This window comes from Bos indicus, chromosome 11 (assembly GCF_029378745.1).
Source record: "Bos indicus isolate NIAB-ARS_2022 breed Sahiwal x Tharparkar chromosome 11, NIAB-ARS_B.indTharparkar_mat_pri_1.0, whole genome shotgun sequence".
In the NCBI taxonomy this organism is placed as follows: domain Eukaryota; kingdom Metazoa; phylum Chordata; class Mammalia; order Artiodactyla; family Bovidae; genus Bos; species Bos indicus.
Genome location: NC_091770.1, coordinates 87,893,873 through 87,899,632, shown reverse-complemented (window position 1 = coordinate 87,899,632; position 5,760 = coordinate 87,893,873). Strand labels below are relative to the sequence as shown.

Here is a 5,760-nt window from a genome sequence, read left to right as displayed (position 1 = left end):
ATTCTACGACTGATCCCCCAGGCCTGCCTCCAGCAAGAATCCAGTTTAACCAGAAACACCGCCCGCCCCCCACCCTTACCCCAAAGCTTCCTCTTAGCAATTTTCCATTCACTGACCCCTACCTCATCCCTGGGCCATAAATGCCCACGTGGCCAGGCTGCTCTCGGATTTGAGCCCAGTTCTGTCCTGAAGGCTCTTTTCCCCACTGCAGTAGCTGCTGGTTAAAATCTGCATTGACTGCTTTAACCACCATCCAGCTCTGTGGCTCTTGGACAGTAGCTGAAGTAAAATTCACTTCTTCCACTGAAGCTTGATATCAACCAGGCCTCAGAAACAAAGGGCTGGCACCCTGGGCTGGTGAGAGTCGAGATGTTTGATTTAAGGCTGACGGACACGCAGGACTTGTAAGGGTCTAGTTGGTCACGTGTGTAGTGTGCTAACTCGCTTCAGTCATTTCCAACTCTTTGTGACCCAATAGACTGTAGCCCTCCAGGCTCCTCTGTCCATGGCATTCTCCAGGCAAGAATACTAGAGTGGGTTGCCATACCAGGATCTTCCCGACCCAGGGATCAGTCCTGCATCTTTTACGTCTCCTGCATTGGCAAGCAGGGTCTTTACTATGTCCACTAAAAAGATGCGCAATTTGAAAGCTGTGAGTTAAGTTTTATTTGGGGGCAAAATGAGGACTGCAGCCTGGGAGGCAGCCCCTCAGAGAGCTCTGAGAGACTGCTCCAGAGAGGCAATGGGGAAAGGTCAATATATGAGATTTTGGTGATGGAGTTGAATGCAATCAAGCACTTACTTTACAAGGTTTTCTGCTAGTCACAAGATCTGATGTCATCTTTAAGGGATTTAATGCTTGTCTAGATACCAGAAGATGCAAAGATGCAAAGTCAGTTCCTGAAAATATCCAATTATCTAAACACCTGTCCCACCAGATTCCCTGCAGCACAGAGTGCCGCACTCCACCCTGAACCGGTCCCTCAGGCTGTGCGGAAAGTCAACAGCTGCAACAGCACAAGGTTCAGTCTCCACAGATGTGTGTGCTCAGTCACAGTCGTGTCCGACTCTCTGCAATCCCTTGGACTGTAGCCCGCCACGCTCCTCTGTCCACGGGATTCTCCAGACAAGAATACTGGAGTGGGTTGCCATGCCCTCCTCCAGGGGATCCTCCCACCCCAGGCATCGAACACAGGTCTCCTGCATTGCAGGCGGATTCTTTTACCGTGTGAGACACCACAGGGAAGCTCAATCTCCACAGAGTCTGAGTCTAATCTCCGCAGAGGCAGATGGCAAATGCGCTTGTTGTTCACTCATTGGCAATGCTATTGGCACGTGCCAGTTGGTAACTGACAACCACCAGCATCACCTGAGAGCTCCTAGTCAGTCACAGTTCGGTTCAGTTGAGCTCAGTTGCTCAGTCGTGTCCCAGTCTTTGTGACCCCATGGACTGCAGCAAGCCAGGCCTCCCCCACCAACTCCCAGAGTTTACTCAAACTCATGTCCATGAGTTGGTGATGCCATCCAACCATCTCAGCCTCTGTCTTCCCCTTCTCCTCCTGCCTTCAATCTTTCCCAGCATCAGGGTCTTTTCCAATGAATCAGTTCTTCACATCAGGTGGCCAAAGTATTGGAGTTTCAGCTTCAACATCAGTCCTTTCAAGGAATATTCAGGTCTGATTTCCTTTAGGATTGACTGGCTTGATCTCCTTGTAGTCCAAGGGACTCTCAAGAGTCTTCTCCAACACCACAGTTCACCATAGTCAGTCACATCAAGTAGCAAAACCCGAACCTCTGGTTTCTAGAACCGATGGAGCTTCAGAAAAAACTGTATCCCTCTGACTGCACCATCTGTTGGGTGTGGACCTTGAACAAGTTACTTCATCCCTCCCAGCAGCTTGTTGTCTCTTTTGTGAAATGGGGACAAGAGTGCCTGGAAATCACGCTCCGTGGGTTAAACAAGGAGCTCAGTGTGTGTTCCGTCTGTTACCGAGTCCAGGCTTGCTCAGCTCGCCGTACAATAGGCCAATGAATCCGAGATGAAGTGTTGGGACAAGGAAGGGACTTTATTCCGGAGACAGCCGACCGAGAAGTTGACAGGCTAGTGCCTCCAAATAACCATCTTGTCGGGGCTTGGATGTCAGATTCTTTTATGGATCAGAGATGGGGGGAGAGGTGAAGAAACAAAGTAAAAAGACGATTCAGTCCTTGCAAATGTCCCCTAGAAAGGCGAGCCCCCGGTAGGCGGTTGTATTAGTTTCACTTCCTTACTGTCCTTCACAGGTGGGCTGGCTCATGTTATCTCTCTGTGGCAGGCCATCACGTATGCCTACAATAAGCTGGGAAAGATTGAGGACAGGAGGAGAAGGGAGTGACAGAGGATGAGATGGTTGGATGGCATCATCAATTCAATGGACATGAGTTTGAGCAAGCTCCAGGAGATAGTGAAGGACAGGGAAGCCTGGTGTCCTGCAGTCCACGGGGTTGCAAAGACCCCAGTCGTGTCCAACTGAGAACCTGAACAACAACAGCTCCTACATTTCTCAGAGGCCAGGTGGTGGGTCAGGGCCCTTTGGAGACAGATGGTCTGAATCCCCATAGCACCACCCTGAGATCCCTGTGCCATCTGAGAAGTCACTTAAGCTCCCCAAGCCTCTGCTGCTTCCCATGTCAAATGGGGCTAACCATATCTGCCCATGCAATTTTAGGTGAGAAACTGAGGAAAGTCATCTGGATAGAGTAGGTTTAAGGCGTTTACTCCAAGATTCCTGGGCGCGAACCCCAGGTCTGTCACTGTGCGACCTTGGGAAGGTTTTCTAGCCTCTTGTGCCTCAGTTTTCTCATCCATAAAATGGGTGCAGTTATGGCACTTGCTCCGTTACGTAACCACTGGGAATTGAGTTTGTCTTCCCCTGGGAATTGAGGTGCTTCCCCTGGCCTGGCACGTAGTGAGCACTAGTACAAACATCTTGATAATAATACAAGCGGTTGTCATGGTCCTTTCAGGAAGGGTCTGGCAAGCTTGATTCTCACCCCACACCACTACCACGCCTCTCACATATGCTCCATGACCACTCAAACCAAACTGAACAGTGAGGAAGCTTTGTCTCCCAGCCGGGGCGGGGGCAGGAGAGATCACAAAGCCTGATTTTGTGCCAAGGGATCTGGCTCACTTCTCTGGGGTTCCCTCTACCCCTTCCCCTCTTTCATGGGCTGTCTTCACGTGTGGGCGGGGCCAGGCTTGCCTCTCATTCCCCAGACAGCACAGCAGTCACATCCATATTCATCACTTCCCAGAATCATCTTGACAGTCTCTGAGATGGGTCCCTTTGAAACCCGTTTTACAGCTAAAGAAACGGTGGTTCAGAGTGGTCAAGCAGCCTGTCCAGGATGGCACAGCCCGCTGGAGACAGAGTTGGGACTGAATCCCAAGACCCTCAGAATGGAACTCAGTCCAGGACTTCCAACCGCCCCTCCCTGTGCTGAACTTGAGAAGACAGGCCCTGGGAAGGCCATCATCGGCCTCTTCCCCAGAGGGGACAGACCAGTGGCCGCTGATGCAGACCGCTTTTCTGTGACCACAAAGATGATCCTGGCTGTGGCCGTGACACCCCTGGGGGTGGTGGGGACCACGAGGAGGGCCAGCCCTGCGCTCTGCCACTCAGCCAAGTCCTCGGGCGAGAGGAGGGCTGCTGGGGGACCTGGAGAAGGAAGACAAGTCGGCGCTCACAGTGGACCCCCTCTGCCCCAAAGCTGTCTGAAAAAAGATGTCAAGACCCAGAGAGGGCAAGCTACAGAGAGAAAAATTACACTTCTCCGCAGGCTCGAGGGCAAGATGTTTAGCACTAACGGCTCCTTTTGTTTGTCCCAAATCATGAGAGAAAAGCCTACCATAAACGGCTACCTTTGGGGTGTGTTTCATCCACTGTTTATGCATTGAGTCTCAGATACAGCCCGAGGGCCCAGAGGACGTGTCTATGATGTCCCCCCATCCTGAAGCCTGGCTCCCCAAGGCTGGCAAGAGGAAGACAGAAGAAGGAAAATCTCTTCTCAAATCACCTCCTTGCCTAAAGTCCTGGTCAGAACAGAGGGCTAACCACGAGTAGCTTAATGGCTTTCACTCACTTTAGTAAACAAGAACTTTGAGCCAGGTTTTATCAACCAGAATAGGGTGTCTTTTCCTGGCACGATCTGAACCCCTCCAAAGTCAGTGTGATTCTGGCTTCTCTTTTACAAGAGAAAGTTAGCAATAGTCTCTCTGGAGGGCGCCTCACAAATGGCCTGGTCCCCACTTTCCCCTTTTCAGCTCAAGCCTCAAATGCCATGTTTAAAAAGCAGAGCTTTGGAAATTTCCTGGTGGTCCAGTGGTTAAGACTCCATGTTCCCAATCCAAGGGGCCTGGGTTCGATCCCTGGTTTGGGTACTAGATCCCACATACTGCAACTAAGGCCCAGAAAAGTCAAATAAATGAATATTTTAAAACTTTTCTTATTTTTTTTTTTAAAGCAGAGTTTTAACAAACCCTGCAGCAGTGTTTCTCTACGTGATGCAGCTTAATCCTGGGAGGTGGATTCCTGTGTCTACTTTTAGAAGAGGAGCCTCAGAGATGGACACACTCCTCTCAGAGCACCTGGGAGTCACAGAGAGGGTCTATCTGCCCTGAAGCCCGGCTCTCTCCCCTGCATGAGGTCTTCAGCCCAGACTTACCAACACTGAGAGCCATCCGGGGCCTCCAGGGACAGCGTCTCCCCCCGCTGCTGCTGGGGCTTCTGTGATTTTATGACTCCATCAGCAGTGAAAGTGTGTTTTAATGAATGGGCTTTCGACAGCAATTCATCAATTAGTTAAAAATTGCATCTGATCGATCTTCCCAGGAGGTTTGGCTTCTCGGAAAGAGCAGCCAGAGCGCCAGCTGTGTCCTCTGACCGCATCTGTCTCCATCTCACTGGCTTTTGTCATGTCTAACAGCCAGAGTGAGATAAATCTATTTAAGCCTGGGGAAAGAGGTAACTTTTACTTCCTTAAACCATGCTCCTTTCGGTGGCAATTTTTAAAAGTCAACAAATCAAATGCTTTACATTTTAAGAATAAAACAAGTCCATTTAAATAGCCTCCAGCTGTGTGATGCCTTGTTATAAAGTGTTAGGAGTGCGGATCCTTGGAATTCTACACATGATGGATCCGATGTGGGGCAAGAAGGGCAGGAGAAATAAGTCAGCAGAGCGCAGTGTCAGCTGGAACCAAGGGGCTGGCGAAGAGCTAGGAGCATCTCCCAGATGCCTGACCCAATAAAGTGGTCCCTGGGCACACAGGTACCTATTAGGATGTTAACCAAGTTCTGGGCATTAAGTCCTTTATCAAGCCCATCTTTGCATGAAGTGTTCCCTTCGTATCTCTAATTTTCTTGAAGAGATCTCTAGTCTTTCCCATTCTGTTGTTTTCCTCTATTTCTTTGCACTGATCGCTGAGGAAGGCTTTCTTCTTTTTTTTCAATTTTTTAAAAAAATTTTATTTTATTTTTAAACTTTACATAATTGTATTAGTTTTGCCAAATATCAAAATGAATCCATCACAGGTATACATGTGCTCCCCATCCTGAACCCTCGGAGAACAGTGTGGAGATTCCTTAAAAAACTGGAAATAGAACTGCCTTATGATCCAGCAATCCCACTGCTGGGCATACATACTGAGGAAACCAGAAGGGAAAGAGACACGTGTACCCCAGTGTTCATCGCAGCACTGTTTATAATAGCCAGGACA

At 49.5% G+C, this 5,760-nt stretch overlaps 1 long non-coding RNA gene across 1 annotated transcript; it reads right to left on the bottom strand.

Moving 5' to 3' along the window:
• Nucleotides 1-802: 802 nt before the first annotated feature.
• On the bottom strand, nt 803-5,007 carry LOC139185834 (uncharacterized). Its single transcript, XR_011569411.1, has 2 exons — nt 4,708-5,007; nt 803-2,339 (listed from the first exon to the last, which is right to left on the bottom strand). It is a non-coding gene; the product is annotated as an uncharacterized lncRNA (long non-coding RNA).
• Between the last annotated feature and the right edge of the window lie 753 nt (nt 5,008-5,760).